Genomic DNA, 22260 nt, shown 5'->3' on the forward strand with positions numbered 1-22260 from the left:
AGAAACTATTCGGCTACAGGTGAAAGTTTGGTCCAAAGAGTTCAAATTGAAGTTCTCATCCTAAAGCTGTACTTCCTTCTCAGGACTGACTCTGAACCTCTGCACAGCACAAAGGGATAGCGACAGAAAGCCTTGACAGAAAGACCACTCAATTTGCTCATGCTTAATTAGGCACTTCTTTTTTTTTGCCTGTGTACTATTTTTTTCCCTTAATGCTAGTCATCTGTCACCCTTTGTCCGGCAGCTTCTTCTTTCTTTTTTTTTGATTTGTCAGTATGGGTAAGTGTGATTAACAGGATATGTTGTGCTGGGAGAGATGTAGCGTCAGTGTCATCTTTGCTACACCTTTTGTCACACTATAACCAGACATGCTGTGAAGTACTGGCGACATCTTTCTTCCCCATTGTATCTGTCAGTGCGGCTCAGAGGCTAAGTTTTATCTCTCACTGCCGCACAGCTAATTTCCTTTATTCTACACGGACCCTATAAATCATTTTATAATATGTTTTAAGTCTGGGAATAGTGCTCGAGCACCACTTGCTTTCTTGTTGTGTCCTTTTACTGAAGTCACAGGAGAGGCTGGCACAAATGTGTTTCATTGTTTTCAGTAATGTCACATACTACAAGGTACTTGGGAAGCTAAATCAGCTCTTTGTCAGATTATCTGTGGCAGAGCATTTCTCAACCACAAGGGAAGCTCGAGGTGAGATGGTCGGCTTATCAATCTTGTAGCTTTCATGTGAGAATGTGGCGCGGGAGCATTAAATGGCAGACCTAATGGGGCTTCTGCTAGCTAGAATAACTAATAGCCCATCAGAGGTAAGGAGCCGAGACTTCCCTCAGCTTTGTTATTCCTTGCCCTCTACAGTTCGAGAGAGAAGCTTGAGTTGTTAAAAATGTAATGGGATTTTTTTATTTTATTTTTTTTCTGTGTGCGTACGTGTGTGTGTGTGTGTGTGTGTGTTACATTTCATGGCAAACACTGCAATGCAAAGTAAGAACACATTTTAAAGCTGCAATCTTTTGATGTTTAGCTTAAGAGTGGTGCATTGACACAAATTGGTTATTTGATCCAATAGAGTATCACGTTTATTAGACGTGTACTTTGCATCAGAATTCAGTATAGGTTGAAGTACAAGTAACCCATGATGTGACGTGATCGTGTCTTTGGCTATTTGCATCACAATGCAGGTGATGCAGCCCAATCTCCAGTGACATGTGAGAAGACTTTTCACTTTATATTGAATGGCACATAGTGCAGAGTGTCAAGATAGATGGAAGTGGGAGAAGTTGTATCTGAAAAGGCTGCTCTGGGGTTCAAACACGCACTCAGGGAACGTATTGTAAATACCAGAACCCAGTGCGCCCCCTGCACATTATTTCAGCTATCCCAGATAGCAAGCACTTAAGCTATTAGCTGCATTTTCAATTAGGAGAAAAATCTTTGTAATTGAAGCCTGTTATCTTCTGCACATGCCCAGACCAACAGGCGTGGAGTTAATTTGTAACCATAGATTTCCTCCAGCGCAGCTCAGCAGGTTGGCTTCGACACTGCGAACTGAACTGAACTTGCAGAGTGTGAATTTTGATGAACACTTTGAGCTGTGCGGTGCTATGGTCTTCCTGTGGCACATTATACAAAATAAATTTAAAAAAACATCTCCCCCGTGTATGCCATTCACTTCTGTGTTCACAGAGCAGCTGCAGTGGTTGCCGTCTACCCACAGATCATCCCTTGAAATTAGTTCAGAAAATATTAAGGTGAAAATCCCACTGTATCTGCCAAAGGCAATTCTAGTACTTGGGTAGAATCTGTGAGCATTAATAAGGTGAGATGCTTACATCAACTAAAGGGGGCTGTGAGAAAGCAGATGAACTGAGGAGAAAGGAGGGTGTGTCACTGCTGGTGCATCCAAATGACTGACAAATGTTGTCTAAAAAACAAGACTACAATAATTACAGTTTTAAACTTGACTCATTTTTTAAGATGGCGGGATGAGAAGCATTGTAACGTCAACACTCTGACCAGTTTAAACCAGCACAAGCCTTATTCAAGCATGAAGTTGTTTTCATTTTTCCTTGCATTTGCACAAAGAGTGTGGCAGCACCTGGTTTCTCCCTCCTGGTTATATTAAAATCTAATGGCTCCTCTGATTGTAGTCAGTGTTTGCAGAGACAAACCCTGAATCTGTGGGTGCATTTTATTAAACAAACATTTGTTTAATTTGCAGACAGTATGATATGAGCCCTGCCTTTAAAATGTCAGGAACAAAGATGATGGGTGATCAAAATATATTGTCTCTGCATGCCAAGATGGCAGCTTGCACTTCATCTGTGCGTAAATGCACAGAAGGCAGGCTTCCATCAAGAGAAGGGAGCTTTGACAGTTGTCAATATTTGTTGCCAAATAAAGAATAACCTCATAAGTAGAATAGCCTGTAAAAAACAGATTTGTCATTTTTGAACACATCACTTTGCACATACAGTATACTGAGTGACAGCACACATTGATGTAATTTTTTTTTACCACATTTGTGACAATACAACACAACATACTGTTGTAGATAACATGCATACCCAATGACAAATATTTTCAGTCATTCCTTTAAAAATAAGCTGTATCTTTTGCTATTAATTCTCATTTTGCCTGGTTGTCGTCTTGTTTGGTGGAATTGAAAATTATTATATCTGCAAGACTGGGTGGCAATGATCCATGGATCCTCAGAAGTAGACTACTTAGCTTTTATACCCGATGATTTTGTGAAAAATGGGCTCTGGTCAACTCCATTCAAACTCAACTGCAGCAAAATGCAGGAAGAAAGAGCCTATTAAGTGAATTGGCTGTAATAGCTATTACACAACATAATTTTTTAGTGCCATGTATCACATGGTATCTTGTAAGTGGTGATGTATAAAAAAAAATGGATAGATTTTTTTTTTTGTAATATCAAGCTGGCTCAAGGTACTTTGTTCACTGGGGAAATGTATAATTATGTAAATGTAAATTTCTTTTGTTTCAAATTCATATTTTTACAGCAAACAAGCCAAATAAATTATTCTTGAAAGCAACAGCTTCGATGTTACGTAATTTATATTTTATGCTGTTTAAAGGAATAGTTTGACATTTAGAGAATTACGCTCATTTGCTTCCTTGCCAAAAGTCAAATGAGAAGATTGATCCTACGCTCTTGACTGTAGGCACTAACACATAAACACTTTTATCATTTCAGGTTCATTTTCCAACTAAAGACCCTCTAAATACTTTTTATTACCATCACCTTTAGTTATTCCACTGTGCTCAAAGCAATAAGCTTAACAAGCAGAAGCAAACTTTTTCTGCTTTGAGTCTTGCCTCTCAGGCCACATACAGGCAGCGCTGCCTTATTGCTGGAGGTTATTGGGACATTATGCTACTTTCACTCAGACTGAAAATAACTACCGCAGTTTATAATCTAAAACATACTTTAATTTACATTTAATTTACAAGCTATCATTCATTGGTAAGAAAGAAAATAAGTGTATTTGCCAAAATGCGAAAGTTTTCCTTTAATGAAACAGTTCATACTGTGCTATCAGCTAACGTTGAGTCATTCTGAATTTAATTAGAGCCCCCATACCTGCCTCTAAGTATGCCAGAGTAAGTTTAAAATCCGAAACACACACAGCTGAACTTCTTCAGTGTATCCCACCTCGCTGCAGCCAAGGCTGTGATTTCAAGCCAAGTTAAAATGTTGAAGTGGGATTTATTAGCACAAATGCACATAATCAGACCTATCTTTGGTTAAGCACCTCTCAGACTGCTGTGTGCGTGGGGTGAGATCTCCTGCAAATAAACATACTCTGCGATATGTATGATTCAGACTTTTGACAGATGTTCCTCTTGGAGGTGTGATGTCTGCTCTGCTGAGGAGGAGGAGGAGGAATACATAAAATAAAAAAAATAAAAAAAATAGAGCAGGAAGGAGAGGCAACGCGAGTACTCTGCAATAATAGCTTGTTATCGAACACGGGCTGTTGAAATGAATATGGCCTTTCGGTTGTTTCATGATAATAATTCTTAGCATCTCTTCTTTCATCCAGTTGATGTTTTTATGATTTTATTATTCTCATTATGTGGTGCTAATAGCACATGTCGCAGCCAGCTATTAGCTTAATCTGGCACAGGCGGAAAATATAATGTTCTTCCTCCACGCTTCAACACAGACAATATTGAATTTCACTCTAGGTTAGATGTACTTATTTACAGAACATAGGATGAACGGCTGTTTGTGCTTCTGATTGATTATTCAAATTCTTCCAGAAGCTTAAAGCCAGAGAGGAGATAGATGGCTGAGAAAATATTGTGCTGTTGAGGAAGAAAAATGAAAGTCATGGCTTTACTGACCCCCAAACCTCCATTTTAAATTGAGGTCAGCATTGATTGACAACATCATTAACTCTGATATGCACTTGAAATTGCATGATAACCAAGTCCTTCACTTAAGCCCAAGACCAAATGAACTTGTCTGTTATGAGCAAATCAGGTGAGTCACTAGGATTGTATACTGTACACTATAATGTAACACAGAAGTGGAAACTATGAAATGGAATTAGAAGTCTAATTTATACGCAAACTAATTTGGGAGAAAATTAAAAGACCACAGAGATAAATCGGATTAATTCATCCTTTACACAATCTCCAGTGGTCCTCCCTTCCCGCAGCCACACACAAACCACGATGAATATTTGATGTGATATTAAACCGGCCTTCTACTTTGTGCTCGAGGCCACTTTGTTCATTCGGTTGTGAATCAGCTAAAAAAAAAATGTCTGTTAATTAGAAGTATGTTTTGATGGAAGTCTTTTCTGATAGTGGGAATCTCAAATTCTAATCAGCGAAAACAGCTGATGTCAAAATTAAGATGGATGCATCACTGAAAACCAGAGCTGAGCAATAACAGCAAAACAAGACTGATGACAAGATGAGGCCATCGGGAACATCAATATTTTCCTCAGATGTATTGTTAGGTTACAAAGAAAACCTCTATACGACCAAAATTACAACATACGACTTACCATCCGACCAAAAAAATAACTTTAGTAGCCTCTGCCATTTTCTAAAACCTCAGCTAACACATCACAAGTCATGAAGAAGGATCTATCAGCAAATCTGTGGGTTGCGAATACCAGAAGAAAGGGCCTTTCATATATGGACTCTTCTCGTGAACATGGTAAATATGACCCTAATTGATGGAAGCATTGATCAACCTAACCAACACTGCAGATCTCAAAACTCAAATATAGTGGCTCACCGCTTTTGGGGAGAGTCATGTGATACGCGTTTTCAGGCGTGTTAGTATGGACTGACATAAGTTCTAAAACACACTGACGGAGATTTTGGTTGCTATAAAGCCTAAGAGTGTACAGCCGTGACAGCAGCCATTGTGAGGCTGTACTAACAAACATGGGTGCTTTGAGCCTAATGCCAACAATGTTAACAGTGACAAAAACATGCTGATGTTTAGCAAGTGAATGCTCTTAGTTTAGTGTTTTAGCATACTAACCTTTGCTAAATTCTCAATTCTTCTACAAAAGGCATTTTTGAGAGAAAAAGTTCAAATGGCATTGTAAACTTAGTGCTTCGAGGGCAGCGCCGCCATTGCGAGAATGGCCAAAGACACAGCATTGGGATTATTAGTGGACTCAAATGGTCGAAAATTGGTACGTAATGAGCGAATTAACGCACAACATTGACATTTTTGACTATTGTTATTAATTTCAGGAACGTTATTGTACAGAAAGTCAAAGTCTACAACCAGTGACTATAAAAATGGACACTGTTTTAGAGCTCCCCCTAAAGGTCTCAACAGGCTTTCAGGAGAACTGAGCTCCCCTTAGCTCTCCCTTAATTTGAACCATGTTTATAATATTTACATGAACCATCTTCAATTCGCATGTTAGCTTGCTAACATTTGCTGAATAGCACTGAAAACTAAGTATGATGATGGGACTTTTATTAATTTAGAAAGTACTTTTTTTATTTCAGTGTTATTCATCTTAGGCACCATGAATGTCTACAGGGCTACACACTTTCATCCACGAGCTGTTGGCATATTTCAGTTTGAAAACGAACGGCAACTTCCCATGTTACATTTTTACAGACCCAGCAAACCTCGTCACCGTCCTCGCTGACATCCAACTGTTTACACATTTGCTCTAAACGTACGCAATTCATAATTCTCACGACCATTAACAGTCTTTATCTTCTGAATGATGTCGTTCTGGGGCATTTGCTGAAATAACTTACGCTCTTGTTTTTCATTAGAGAACAATCATTGTTTTTCTTGGGGGGACAGTCTAAAAAAAACTGAAGTCTCTATCAGTTTCCATTCTTATCGGAGCAATTAATACAAATGCCTCAAAGGAATGACTTCCTGACGCAGTTTTAAATGCTGTGCTATTGAGAAATGTACTTTGCTTTTCTGGACTGATTTTGTTGTTTGAAGATGTAATGTCTCATGTACTGCAATATTTTCACTTTTCACAATAACTCCAGGGGTGAACATCTAGCTCTGGTGTCAGACGCTCTGAAAGATTGGTCCACAATTTTACTCGGGCATTCAACAATCCATCATAAAAGAAAAATGCATTTTAGGAGAAGCACAGAAACTATTTTCTCCACTGACAGCAGCCTCAGTAGACCAAAATGCAATGCAGACTCATGATATGTTACGGTTTGAGTGAAGGGTGTGACTTTTTTTGACTTTCACACTCCCTATCTCTGTTGCTACACACAGTCTGCCAAAACTTAGAGCTAAATCGAACCAGTTGACCCCTCACTCTCTGGGCAAGGCATTTAGGGAAAAGCAGGAACTGAAGTCGAAGCAGATGTGTTGAGTTCAGAGAAGTTGTGAACCCCAAAAATGATTTACATCAGATCATTGCTAAATCATTCCTGGCATGCACCGAACATCACAGATTGATGATATATAACAGTGAGAGCGTATCCAATGGAGGATTTTGTGATTAAGTCTTCAGTCTGAGTTAGACCTGAGGTACAAAGGAACTGTATCAATTCACGGGGAGTCCAGAGCTATCGCTCCCTTGAAAAAAGTATTTGCGCATATCAGTAAATTTCTAATAACTTCTCAAAAATCTGAATCCCATATCGAGTGTCCTATTATTATGCCATATCTATCAATCAGTAATCACATGCCCTGGAGTCTCCCAGTATAAGCTTCTGTTCACTCAGTCAGCGACACTTCTGCTTTAATGGGATTTGACAGCTTATCTAGCACTTTATGAAAAGTCGGGCACCGCAGACAGAATGAATAATATAACATGAAAATATTAGGCATAGCGTTTTCTGCCGTTTTATGGTCACACCAGCCACGTTAATTTTTCAATTCACAGCTTGAAGCAGTTACTGTCTATTTAGCCATTCATTTAATAATGATTCATTTAATTAGGGTTATTAAGACAGTTTGACTGAGATGCTGTACTTCTGCCTACTGTGTCCCTTTGATTCACTGCAAGGGAACTTGAAAGTGATACTTAAAAGAGAATGAAATGTTGACTAGGCACATTACTACATGTCCTAGTAAGTTGGCGGACTGCAATTTGTATCTCCGCCCCCCTCTGTATGGAGACAGTACAGTTTCTTTTATCTGTTTCTGCCAGGAAGGATTTTGATGTAATGTTCACGTCTGCCTCAAGAAGAGTATTTCCCCAGAAACTAAAACCTCTTCATCATGTAGCTACAACATCTCAGATTGTCTGATGGGACAAAATGGTGAGCTGAGAATATCTCCATCTTATCCTCATTTTATTGTGAAATATGAACATCAACACACTGACATGCTGATAGTGACAATTCTGATGCTCAGCAGTTATATTCGCCATGTTTACTATCGCTGATGCTATTAATGTATATTTGTACAGGAAAATATTATATCAGTTTAGCTTTTGCCTGATATAATTATCAATTAGGAATTACATTTAATGACTCCTTTATGTTGTCCAGTTAAGTTTTAGCACAGTCAGTGAGAATAAAAACTGACTGCAAGTATAAGTAGTATGTTGTAGAAAAACTAGAGTAACTAGAAAAAATATGTAATTAAATTACAGTTTATATTAAAAATGCTGGTGGTTACACTGAAATCTATTTTTCTAAGTACAAATCTTGTATGTGGAATATAGCATTCCTTTTGTTCTTTTATATGTTTTTGCCACACAGGAACGCCTTCTGTCTACGTCTGGACAGGCTCCATCCATTTGGCATTATAAGATCAATTTTCAAGCGTTGTTTTTGATTGGTTCCATGTTTGAATCCGCCCTGCCTTTCGTCTGTCAATTAAATCAATGCATTGTTCTAAGCAAGCACATCAAGGCAGTTGGCCATGTTGTCAGATAAGACAAAAACATATTTAAAAAGTATTTCAGGGAAAAATAAGATGACTGCTACAAAAACCTGCAAACAGTACTCAGCCTGTTGATAGTTCTATCATCACTCAACTTGGAGTCGATCTGAATGTAGTCTTGGTTGACTGCAGTCAGCTGTTATCTACATCCTTGTGATTTGTTTTGGTGCTCGTGCTTCAAAATCAAAAAATTTCAAGTTATATTGAAAAACTTTTGATTAAAATTAGACATTAATCAGTGTTAAGAGCGGTTGGGAAGTTTACACTGCCGAGTAATAAATTTTTTTACGAAGTTTCAGCCTTATTGCCCAGTTTAAAACATGTTATGAAAGTAATCAAATGTAATTAGTTACATAACTTTGATCAAGTAATGTGATGCTTACATTACTTATTACATTTAGGTAATAAGCATAGGTATTCAAAAATAGCAGCGCATTTACATGTAATTTTTAGCACGTTTAAAATGTTCACCATTTTAGTTTAGTGCATCCACATCCTAACATTATAAAAACAATTTACAATTAGCAAATTAGCATGTAGAGCTGAGGTTGATGGTCCTAGTCTGTCGTTAATTTTGCAGCTAATCAGTCCTTAACTAAATAATTGGCCAAAGTTTGAACAGATGATGGTGCTGGATTAACAATTATGGGATTATGAGTTACTATAATTTACTTTATAGGGGACAACTGCACCAAATTTAATGGCACTCCATCCAACATTTCACTGAAAACAAAAATGTCAATCTGCTGTGCTACAGCAAAAGACAGAGTACTCCCAGAGTCAGCAGAATTCATTCAGGATTCAGATGCTGTTTCGTCTGAAAACCATTACAATCTGCACAAAATTTGATGGGAGTCCATGCAGTAGTTGTTGAGATACTTCAGTCTGGACTAAAGCGGTGGATTGATAGACAGACCAACATTTACGTCCCTAAAGTGTTCCTAGGATGACTAAAGCAGAGGAGGAAGAACCAGCCTCATTCTATCACACTTTTAATCAAAATCCTACCATAAAATTTTGCCTAATTCCCGATGCACTCTGTGCAAATTAACTGAAGCAATGAAATGTTGCCAGTGTGACATGTCCTTTCTGTAGGATAACAATGAGGAATGTTATGGAGATGTTTAAATATTTGCCAGCGTATAATTTGTTGTGACATGTATTGTGAACAGGTGGGGGGAGAGGAGGGATTCATCTCTCTGTTTTCACTGAGTACCAATGCATCTTTTCAAATCAAACAAATGGGTCAGGCCTTTGTTCCGGCAGAATATTTTTACTTGCCCTATCTAAGAGGCATAAAATACTCTGTGATCGGCGGGGTGTTTCAGCACTCCATATTTAAAATGATTTCTGGATTTGAGTAAGTAGACAGGCAGCAAATATTAACTAAAAACTTCACTCCATGCTGGGCAAAATTATAGTTAATTTGTCCATTCACAGAAAAGGAAAACAACCCTACCTACGCATACATGTGGGGCAGATCATCCTGTTAGGATTATCTGTGCTCTGACTGAGGAGAATTTAAACAGACCTCTGCTGATTTCAGGCTTTCTTTCCCTTCAATAGTCTATTCCCCAGGTACCTTACTCCATATTTTAGTGCCATGTTTTTTTCAACAACATCCTCTTCCAGCCATGTATCCTCAGTCTGAAAAAATAAACAGGCCAACAAACCAGGTAACCTGCAGGTAGACAAGCTGACAAACAGCTGCTTCCAGCAGAATTTTAAATTTGTATGCTTTCTTGACTGTACTTCAGAGCAAATGTGTCTTGTTTTGGTCAAGAATATAACATCCTTGAGACTGTAGGTGCAGGTGCAGAATTGAGCTAATTTTTCTTCTGCCATTACATTCAGTAAATTAAATTAACTTGAGAATGCCTGGTTAATGCAGTTTGATGTGAATCAGATGAAACAACCAGACAACCAAAAGAAGGAACTATCTCAGCTTTGAGTTGGATTGTGTGGTTTGTTTCTGGTCTGACGTCAAATGGACCGACCACATTTTTTATTTTATCACATGCGACTTTAGTATGAATTTTAAAGCTACATCCATCTGCTGGTTATGAACTGTCCATAAAGCACTCTTAAGCACTCTGTATTAGTGATACATACATCTATGCAAATCATTTGGAAACCATGGCAACACATGCGGCCGTCAGCATTTGAGCGTGGGGATTTTCCCTGAGCAATCAGAGAGCCAATAGCTGTTAAAATTGGTGTTGAAAACGTATCCTGCTCTGTGTTTTGGTACTTTATTGAGTCCATTAAAAAGGAATCGTTTCCTCCAGTCTCTACCCGTTTATTATTAATCAATTTTAAGTCTAATAATTCAAATATTGCTCATTACAAGCGCCTCATAAGCTCCTCGAGCTACCAGAGATCAAATATGAACACGACCTGTTGTTGTTAATGGAAATTGGTCTGTCCTTATGGCTTACAAATCACAATACCTGCTACAATGCTATGATTGTTACATACCAAATTCAAAATGTGTGTGCACAGAACATGGAAATATTTTTCTGGGCTGCTTGCCCTGCTGGGCTCACCAGTCATTGTTTTCTAGAAAATGGCAGAGCTGGAAGTCCCTCCGAACACCAGGTGGTTGTACCTGAACAAACTATTGAGTTTGTTTATCGTAACATATTCTTTTGAGTCCTCATCCAGTAACAGTTGCTGGTAGGCATGGCTCATGTTCAGCTTTATAAACATCCTCCAGTCAGAGAGGGATCATGGTTTGGATCAAAATAACTATGATGGAACCTTTACTGTCCTGCTTAAAATAATACATAGTTTGTTAAAATTAAGGAATGATTGCAGTCATGGTTTAAAGAAAAGTCATAAACATGTCAATTTTAGGCATTTTAACAGCAGTCATTATATGTTCATTTGATCTAATTCTGATGTAAGAAATAGATTTAAAAAATGAGAGTAAATGAAAGGATGTCAGAACAAAGTGCAGGGAAGCTACGTATTCTGTAGAGCATTCCTACCTCAGATAAATCATGAGATTATCGCTGGAGCCAGGAGGAGAGGCATTTCATCAATTGGAGATCAAGACTTTGTATTGATCTCGTGGTCCATACATGTTTGACATTACTGAAACCTCCCTGTTTCTCTGTGACTCTTGGATCTCAGTCAATCCCCATTTCCTTAGAGGTGTGAGCTCGCTGGAGTGGCGGCACCGGGAGGTCATGTGCTTCTGTGGCTCCAAAAGTAGATTTGTCTCCTTTTTTTCCACCCACCTGTCAAACAGGTTTTCATTTTTGTAATAGTCCAACTGTATTGTATAGACGCTGCAGGATTTTCAGCCTTTTCTTTTTCTTCTTGTCCTTCTTTTTACCGAAACAGGATTATGTGGTCTCCTGTCAAATCTCATCAAACAAAGTTTATTTTCTATGTTAAAGACTAAATGTAGTCCTCCATAATAAAGCAGCTCAATTCAGGCTATTATGTCATCCTAAGGATATTACGATATGATGGAAACTGTTTTCCTGCAGAGGATTTTACTGCCCACAGTAGATTTTTAGTGGCAATGTTATTCCAACCACTCTCATTGTGTTCCACAGATACAGCACTACATTTTGTAAAATATCTCTTTATGATCTAACTTGACATTTCAGTGCCACAACACGCTTGCAATATTTGAGAAAGGGGCCCAGCGCATTTCGATTTCTCAAGTGAGCAGAAAACAAGGCTGCTGATATGAATTGTTATGAGCAGCAGCGTTTAGTCCAATCTGCACCATGTCAGCCCATGAGTCTGAGTCCAGCACATACTGCTGGAGTTGCGCAGGCCTTCACTTCTCTCCAGTGTAGTCATAAACACACCCACACACACGCACCACACACAGTGACACCGCCGTTCATTACCAAAGAGTCATGGACATGGTGGCAGTTACATCCGACTGTAGAGTGAGGAAATCAAGAGTTTATGTTTTTCTTCCATTGTGGAAATTGTGAATAAACTCTTCATCTTGTACTGTTTCTCAGAAGTTTCCGAGTGAAGCGGTTGGTGTTTTTTTTTTTTTTTTAATTCTGACAATTCCAGCTACACACACTGGGAGCTCATGACAATACGCCGAAACTCCATCTTAAAGCTCGTGCGTTGGCGAAAGGGCTCGCTGACACCTCTTCGTGTTTCTGTTAATGTACTGGAAATATGTTGAATGGAGAGATTTTTCAGTCTCATGAATTTCTCTCTTGCTTAAAATAGTATTTATAATTCACACAAAGGCTTCTCCCAGACAGTTATGAGGGTTCTAATAAGATTACATGTGCAGCAAAGGCCACTTTACACCCTTTAAAGACAATAAATATAATTTTTTTTTCTACTATCTATCTTTCAGACATTTTAAAAAAAGAAACTGGCACCATTTTGTGGCAATAATTCTAATATTGCATAATTTACACTAGTTAATTGCGCCCTGCATTTTTGGGCAACTACAAGAAAACTTAGAGTGTACCGGTATGAAAGAAAATCTTAAAGTTTAACTCCCTGACATCTCAAAATTACTTCCATTAATCATAAGCCAACAACCACTGGGTCTATTTACAAGAATCAATGGTGCAGTTTATCAGCTTCCCAAAAAACCTCAGCTGGCCCTCTCAACATGGCGGAGCAGCGGCTGGAAACCGAGCTCTGCTCAGATCATTGAACTTCCTACCCTATTATATAAAGTGAGCCCAGACGCTCTGCACAGGAATACCATGCGGCTGCTTGTATAATGACAAGGTTTAAATCCCCCATAACTGAGGTAAAATAAACAGCAACCAGTGAAGCCAGTGGTGACTGAACAGTCTTTAACTTAACCAGATGATTCTAATTATGACAGCATAACCATACATTTTACTTTTGCAAGCTTTTTATTAAAAGAGGTCGGAAAATGTAAATTTTAGAATTTTAACTTCTTATTAGTAACTCAGTTTTGGTAGATGAACTTCAGTATTGCGTGTAAGTGGATTAGCAATAAATTGATATTTTAAAGAAGGACGGGGACAAAAACAGATAACACACTTTTTCACTTATTTCAATAATGTTCATTCCTCAAAATGTACCTTGAAGCTGCATTAAGCAATTGTTTTAACCACTAGGAGCCCAAAAAGACTCACAAAGATGCAGAAACAAATGTTTGCTGTGTCAATCTTTCTCCTGTTTTCTCATTTATTATTTATATTATCATACACAAATTAGGCCACTCTCCATGGCACCAGGAGATGTTTTTCGGACTTGCCCAGAGATCAGTTGGGTTGGGCCAGCTGGTCATACAATTATACATGTGTAATCTGCTCAGGGCCTCACCCAGACGCACGGGAGGGTGTTGGACCGTCGTACATACCTTTGTGGCCATTTTCCAAACCTGCCTTTCAAACCTTGAGCCCACTCAGTCTGGAAAGAATTTTCCTCGCCTGAACTTGATTTCATACTGTATTAACTTAAATGTTGTTATGTCTATCGCATTAGATAACAGTTGTCTATTCACACATTTAGCAGAGGCAGGGCTGCTTTTACAGCCCTCCTTCTCACCACTAACATTTGCTTTCATTGTGTATTAACTTATACAATTATATAATTTCACTTCTTTTCAATTCATTCATGAGTCATTTAGTCGATAACAGGTCAAGTCAAAGTTCACAGTGATTATAGAGATGCCCTCGGATTACTTGCTTCGTTTGACCAACAGACCAAAACCAAAAATATTCAACTGAATTTTAACTATATAAAGAGAAAAGCAACAAATCCTGGCACGCTAAAGACTGGAACTAGAGAATGTGGCAATTCTGCTTTATAAGCACTTTGAAACGATTAAATCACCGTTAAAGCAGCCAGTAATTACTTTTCCAAACGTCATCTTATAAATCAACTCACTGATCGATACAGCTCTACAATTAAAATATAATACCACACCAATGTGTTTATAGTTGCAATAACATGTTGACATTGAAAGTTGGCATTATTTTAGCACAATATAGAGGCATATAGGAACGTATTCCAAGTGGATTGCTATACTCATCAGCTCAGGTATTAACAGGGTTTGTGTGGGTATGTTTAGTACCTTTGTCCGACTCTGATCTGTGGAGATAAAAACATTGCAGTAACTGAACAATGGATCAATGTCCACATTGCTGGTAGTTTACTCTGTTTTCTCTTTTTCTCTCAAACTTCTAACATTCGGCTGTTTAACAAGAGCAAAAGTGCTGTAGCTCATTATGTAAATAGCTGTCACAATGACAAATAGTCCTTCTTGTTTTCAACAATAAACTCAGAGCGCACATACTTCCACACAAACATGTAAATGCTTCGTTGATATTAGGCACTTCCTACACAACACACACGGATGTCATCACAGATACACTCACGCAGACACTGCAAGCGAGCCAGATGCATTCAGGACTCATGACGCTCACACTGTAGGTGTGAGTGAGAGTGAGACTGTGACTGTGTGTGTGTGTGTGTGTGTGTGTGTGTGTGTGTGTGTGTGTGTGTGCGCGTGTGTGTGTGTGTATGTGTGTGCGTGTGTGCGTGTGTGCGTGTGTGCGCGTGTGTGCGTGTGCGCGTGTGTGCGTGTGTATGTGTGTGCGTGTGTGTGTGTGTGTGTGTGTGCGTCTGCAGCGGACTTGCCGGCCTGTCCACTGTTTTTTCTGCCTTTCTCCCAAAGCACACTGGGACTGGTTCCAGCCATTAGACATGGATGAGACTTACAATGCAGCACAATGAAAACAGATGTTTACTGTCATTGTGGAACGGTAGCGCTGTCCAAACCAAGTACATCTGCATGTTGACAAGTTAAACATGGACAGGTGAGAGCAATGTAGTGCAAATATAAATCAATGTTGACAAACTGGATACAATCTTGACTGATGCATTATGAAATACAGGAGAATTGCTCTGCAGACAGATTATATAAAGGATTCTATGAGCATCATATGAATAAAATACATGCAAAGAAAGATTTCGCAACCTTTTGTACTTCATGACGTGGGTAGTGGTGAAGGATCTGAAGACAAATAGAAACGGAAATGAAAGCCAAATGTCTGAACTGTCTAACAAAAGCTAAGATGAAAACAGCCGTGCTGTGACCATCGCCTCCTGTTGTGCCCACACTTTGTCACACAGCTCAGTAATGAAAGGGACACACATGCAGAGGGCAATATAAACACTGTTCGTTACCGGGGTCTCTCCTTCGAACACAGCTGGTAGAGATTACTTGTTGTAAGCGAGCGTGAAATCATGTCCTTGTCGATACAGTGACTCCGACGGGCTGGTCTGTGCAGAGCGGGGGGATCTAAGGGTTTACGTTTGCTAATTAACTCAAAGTAAATCTACAGCTGATGACAATGTCAGGTGTAAATGGGGCACAATTGTCTGCGCTACTGTGGCAAAAATATGTTTCTGACACTAAAACGTGCATCATCAACCCGTACACGGATAATTAGTTGAGTTTGACAAACGTAGGAACAAATAGAAATAGTTTGATCTCTTCACAGCTGTGAAGCCTTCGACTTCGATCTTATACACTGTGACTTCAGAGAAGATGAGTCAGTTCACATCTTTTGTACTTTTCACCTTCGCTGATTACGCTGCAGCTCGTCAAGAGCCAAGACCAATTAGTCTTTCAGAAAATGACTAATATCAAGGATGTGGACACATGCCAAATGAGTACAGCCTGTGATGACTCATCGTCTTGAAGTTTTTAGCATTGTTTGTACAGTACAAAGATACAAAGATACAGTTACTCTATTATGATGGTGAGAGTAAGAGCATGTGTAAAAAATTTTACCATCATGTACAATTTCCGACTCAAAAGTTTTCTGAGTTTGTTACATAGAAAGGTTTTTACTTTTATCTTTTCCGTGCAAGTTAATCCTGTCATAAAACCAAATTCGTTCCTATTTATTTGACTATATTTATAAAAATGGTTACAATTGGGTCTAAGATCAAATATCATATAATGTTGTCATTTTCAGACTCAACACTGACCAGAATAGACTGATATCTAAAAAGAAACCTCACACTGACTGTTGAGCAACACTACTGTATTACAGTACTGCCAGAAAGAAAAATGCATGAACACATATTTCTTAATCACAGCCACACATGTTTCCATCAAAAGGAAACTGTTTCTGTAACCTCTCCCCGAAAGCCACCAAGTCCACCTTTGGCCTGAAAAATGAAAAAGTCAAACTCTGGCTAACTTTGACACTTTCCTATACAGCATGGTATTTACATTATAGTAATGGCTAACCGGGGAAACTAGTGGACTTTGTCATCGCTTAATAGAGACCTCATTACTTGTTGACTTAAAGGAAGGATGCTTCTCTTCACTGTTGATGCATCCTAAAGAAATAGGGTAGGGGCTAATAGCTCCATTGATCCACACCTCTTTCTATTGCATTTCAGCATTTAAGATAACACTGACTGGCCAAAAAGGGGATATAGGAAAACCCTAACAATTTGAAGAAAGAAATGTCATCGCATGTAAACTGTACAGTAGCTGTACCAAATGTAGCAGGGTATATTTTCTCTAAAGCATGCATCAACAAAGGTACATGCACCTAAGAATATTGTAGCTTAACACCTGGAGCAGCTGGAAGAAGTATTTATACAGCTGTACATATTCTCAATGTTAGTGAGGCAGTTAGACAGCCTAAAATGTAACAACTCAAACATGAGCAAAGGCCAAGTTAGGCCATGTTACTCAGTGTGTTGTTATTGTGCTGCGGATTCTCTGGAGGCAAGTGCACTTCCTTCAGTTGTCATTGCTTCATTGCTATATTTTGTTACTCCGGAATGGAGTCTGAATAGAGCCCATTACGGGGTCTACCACCCCCGTGTGATTGGTTTAACACAACACTTAGCTTAGTCCATTCTCCATTTTCTGCTATTCTGGTGAAGTGTGTACAGCCCTCTATATCTCCAAATGTTTGGGCTTGGTTCTTTCAAATGGGAAAAATGTTAAAGCTGCATTAAACAATGTGTATAGTAAAGTCCCTCTTCTGGTATTTAGACCCTAAAAAATTATCCAAAGTTATCAATATTACATACTTAGAAGTTTTTTCTTCAGAAAAACTAAAATCTCCTATTCTCTCAAAGTGGCTTCGATGTAACTCAACACCCTTGGCTTCATTGCATACTTAGTGACGTCACCTTAGTGAACTGCCCGTTGTGAGACCTCGAGTTCGGATTTTGCCCATCGCCATGGAGCCAGAAGTGACCATATTTGGATGAGCGGTGGATCTGACTAATCTCATTGGAAACTCAAGGACACGACGCCCCGCCCACCGATAGCAGAAACCTGACTGCACCATAAGCCTGTCAATCAAACAGACATATGCCCAATAACACTACATTTTGAGGCCTAATTTCTAATTACTGATGGGATTATTTTTAGATGGACCAACAGCAAACAAATAAGAAGGAGGGACTTCAGAAACAACATCAAAATTACTTGTAGAAAAAATGTATTGGCTTTGTATGTCATGAGAGAAGTTGACTGGGAGTCGATGGCACCAGAGGCTTCTTGGGGCCAAACCCTTGATGGCATTGCAGTTTCAGGCCTAATTTTTCAGACTCTGTAGCTACATCCACTTTTATATACAGTCTATGTTCCATACACACAGTCCTTTAAATATGCAAGTAGTCCCCACCTCTATGTCCACTCACCCCTCTGTCACTTGTTTGTAGTTCAAGCAGGTCAATGGTATGCAAAGCCCCACCCACAAGTTGACAGGATTGTCTACTTATGTGTGACGTATGAAACCCTGCCTGTCTGAATCCAGTCTTGAGAGACTGTTACTGCAATACCAAAACAGAAATGTTCAGCCATGTCTTATAGCACATAAAAATCACTAACTGGACATTTTAACAAGGTTAAAAATTGGATTTTCATTGGAGGGAGTCTTTAACAGTGGAGGGTGTTGCTTGTAGTGACTCACAGATAGTTACTGCCTGACTCTGCAGTTTTCCTCGGTGCTGTGGAGCATTTTATCGTCTTTCTGCTCATTGTTTTGGTTATACGGCTCGCAAATTTAATGTTTTGGTTCACTCTCTCTGTCTCTCATTATCCTCGTTTCCAGTCCCGGCCCTGAGCAGTTTTAGTGGAAAAGCCCTGATAAGCCCTCTTAATTTCCAGTAGCAAGCAACAGACAAGTTACAGTTGCAACCAACTAAAATGGAGGCTGCTCACTTACTGGAAAAATTGAAAATACTATTTCCAAAATAGAATACACTACTTATTTAAACTGATTGTTCAGCTTTGGATCCTTGATACTGGATACACTGGTGTGTGTGTGTGTGTGTGTGTGTGTGTGTGTGTGTGTGTGTGTGTGTGTGCGTGTGCGTGTGCGTGTGTGTGTGTGTGTGTGTTTGTGTAAACGGGGGAACGGGAGGCAAAAATTGTAAAGGGCTTTGAAAAAAGGCACTATATAAGTGCAGACCATTTTTCATTATGCACAACACGGTGTTTCACTTATCGATGTAGCTTTAATACACAAATATGTCAACAATTGTATCTATAACATCTGGCCAGCTTGTTTCTCAAAACATTTCTCGCAAAAATCTGTTCTCGATGCATATTTATTTTTCTTTAAAAAGTTAATCGCTATCTAGGTATAATTTAATTGAATGAAATTTATAACAACATCAATGGAGTTTATACTGAACCGGGCTGATGGATGAACAACAGTTCTTTATCTTCAAAGCAAACATTGTTGCGAGATGATGACAGAATAATCACGGGCATGTAGGATTTGCCCCGGTGATAGCATTGAGGGAAAGGTTGAGGGGTCAGCAGATCAATAGATTTCTTTCTATAAACTGTGTGAATATTATATAATAAGGAGCATGGTGATCATTTCTTCACAATGAAAGTGGTAAATCAGCATATCAAAGATGAATCTTTAATTCATTGTATCTTTATCTGATAGACTATCCCTTTCATTTCCTGGTGGAGGATGTTTGAGATAAACATGCAAATGATCCTCAGTTTGTAGCTATGTAATTAGTTCACATCCTAATTGCCTGTTACGTGATTTCCTAAAATAATTTATATCCACGAAACATTTTATAAAAGAATTACAAGGTTTGTTTTCATCCCAAGTGTCAACGCTCCTTCATTTTCACAGCTACAGTATTTATACTGTCCAATTTCCTGTTTTCATCTTAACTCCAGTTAGTCTTTCTCAGGCATGCAACAAAGATTTCAGAAGCTCCTTGTGGTCTGGGTACATACTAACCATCTCATTGCCCCATAAAATTAGATCTGTGCCCTTATTTGCACCAAGGTCCTGTAGCTCCATCTCTGCCACAATGAGAAAAAATGGCCACAAGGCTGGCAGATCGCATCCATGGGCAAGAGGTTCAATTACTTCAGTTGTCATGGAGCAATAAATGACAAATTAAGTGGCTGGCACCAAACACTGCTTGAAAGAGGCTGTATCAGAATACTAATGTCAGCTGTGTCTAACAGTGGGTAAAAAGATAGACAGCAAAAAAGAAAAACAAAAAAGAAAAACAACTTTGGTAAAGGGAAAGCAGACTTGTTTTCCAGCACCATATATTCTCCACCACGTGACCTTCATTCGGAATTATTAGGCCTGTTGGCTCCTTTGTTGCTTGAAAGATAGTAGTGACGCTTTAATTGCTATTAAAAAAACACCTTCCTGTTATTTATAGACATAATAAGCAGCAGGTTGTGTTGTTCACTTGTATTCATTTGGACTAACATCTTTGTCGTGTTACATTCTATCAGCTGTCCGTGCTCTTTGCTACAACTGACTGGAACAGGCATTGTAATCCTGTAATTAATAGAGTATGCGTACAGAATTTAGACACTGGCTAATGAAAGTGCTCTGTTGTGCCAGTTTTCATCACACTAAAAATCTCTGTGTAGGTCCACAGCCGCACAAGTAGCACTCTGAGGCTTGAATGCAAGTTATACACCAGGAAACAAATTCTGTGGATATTTTTCATTTTTTAAGTGTTTTACCACTGAAAGGAGAAGATATGTAAAGACAGACGTGATGGTGGCATGAATGAAACACCATGTTTTTACCCAAAACATCTTGGGCTAAAAGAGAGGTTGGGACTTCTGTTTCCTCACAAATGTGTATCACGGAGTGAAAGAGAATACACACATGGGTAGCTGTGGTGAGATTCGGAGCTGTACAGGACGGTTGGCCTCCACCCACACCACCCTCACTCACCTTATTAGATCAGGAGGAAGAAAACGAGGGCTAAATTAATAAATTAGGTCTCAACTGAAGGCTTAGGAAATAATGATTTTGCCAACTGAGATCCAAACACACACCTCCTAGTACAATAACCCTCTGCCAGCTAGCTTGTGCTAGACTGGCTCAGCGGGAGGGATGCTATGCCTGTAAGTGGTAGGCTTGCCACAGTTATTACAAAATCGCCTGATCGCGATTATTTGAGGTCATCGCAATCATATTGCATAATCGTTTCCCTTCATCTGGTTCAAAACAGGAGGATGTAACTGATAGACATGTTGTATTTACATCACTATGTCCACATTGTTTTCCCCTGTTTGCGGTTTGACTGGCGCTCTTTCAATGACATCTCTTTGCTGTTCCTTCTTCTGCGGTGGTTTAATGGCACATGGGTGGAGAATTAGAGCCACAGTAAATTGTTTAGTTTAATCAATCACAGCAGCGTACCCTTCACAACTAGTTTAAAGCGTGCTTCCGTCAAACTGATCCAGTCAAGTCAAAAGGTTTGTAATGATTTATCAGAGGAAAAAATGTGTGGGATTTTTTTTTTTTTTTTTTTTTTTTTTTTATCATAATTATTATTATATGATAATAGAAAAAAATATTTTGGCATAAATTTAGGAGCTAGCAATAATAAATAACTTTTTGCATATCAAGCATACATGGAAGTCAAACAAATGTAATAGCAAATGTAAGGTTTTGAACCAACATATCTTAAAATATCTGTCTCCTGCGATTTCTTGAGCTACTAAATGCTCATGACCTTTCTCATTTTGTCTGTCTGCCACTGAAGTACAGCGAGTCTATCAGAGTTAGATATTTTTTCTTTTTGCTGAAAACAGCTGCCGGCAGCTGAAAATGAGGCTGATGACACTGAACAAAAACATAAACCTGAGAAGTGCTATAGCTGAGAAGAACTGCTAAATTAGGTGATATATCCACCAGAGTTCATCTTTTGAGTCAGTGTTCATGGATTTTTTTTTTTTTTTTTCTTATCAGTGCAGCTTTAAGTCCAGTTTTAATCTAAAGGCTCCATCAGACTTGAGGTTGGACCAACAATTCCCTCCAGTCACAAAACTAGCATAGCTAGCATACATTTAAAACTCATGCAGCGTTGGAAGTTTTTGAGTTAATGTGATTGCTGAGCATAGTAGATTAATAGTCAACCCTTAATCTTCTTATTGTTTTTCCTCATTGTAAGCACTGCTAAATAATCAAACTAAGACCAAACTGAACCACTAGATCTTCTTATCAATTACATTTACTGTCTCCAATCCTGCAGGGTCAGATGCAGGGCAATTGTCCAATAAAAAAAATAAAATAAAAAAATAAAAAATCCTTTTATATCAGTGCAGGACACAGAAAGACCCCACTGACATTCTTGACACGATCCTACCCGTCATCTTATCACTGAATTCAAATGCATGTTGTTGAACAAACATTGAGGTTGCTGACCTCCACCCTCCTCTGTTCCCTTCATTCTCTCCACTTGCTTTTCTTATGTGATTTATTACTGTACATTCTGCTGGGTACACTGCACCCTGTTCAGCAGACAGACAGTGTAACTGAGTCATGCTGCAGCAGTTTTGTCAGGGTAACGAAACATTTGCACTGGGACTGTGAACTTACATCCCCAA

General features: G+C 38.9%; 1 protein-coding gene across 3 annotated transcripts in view; it reads left to right on the forward strand.

Annotated features, from left to right (window-relative positions):
• LOC138215891 (leucine-rich repeat transmembrane neuronal protein 4) overlaps positions 1 to 22260 on the forward strand; it is a 45071-nt gene that overhangs the window by 3432 nt on the left and 19379 nt on the right. The window lies entirely within an intron of this gene.

The sequence above is a fragment of the Embiotoca jacksoni genome, unplaced genomic scaffold, assembly GCF_022577435.1.
Source record: "Embiotoca jacksoni isolate LCO1_2020_lvr unplaced genomic scaffold, fEmbJac1.0.p SCAF_8, whole genome shotgun sequence".
NCBI lineage: Eukaryota > Metazoa > Chordata > Actinopteri > Embiotocidae > Embiotoca > Embiotoca jacksoni.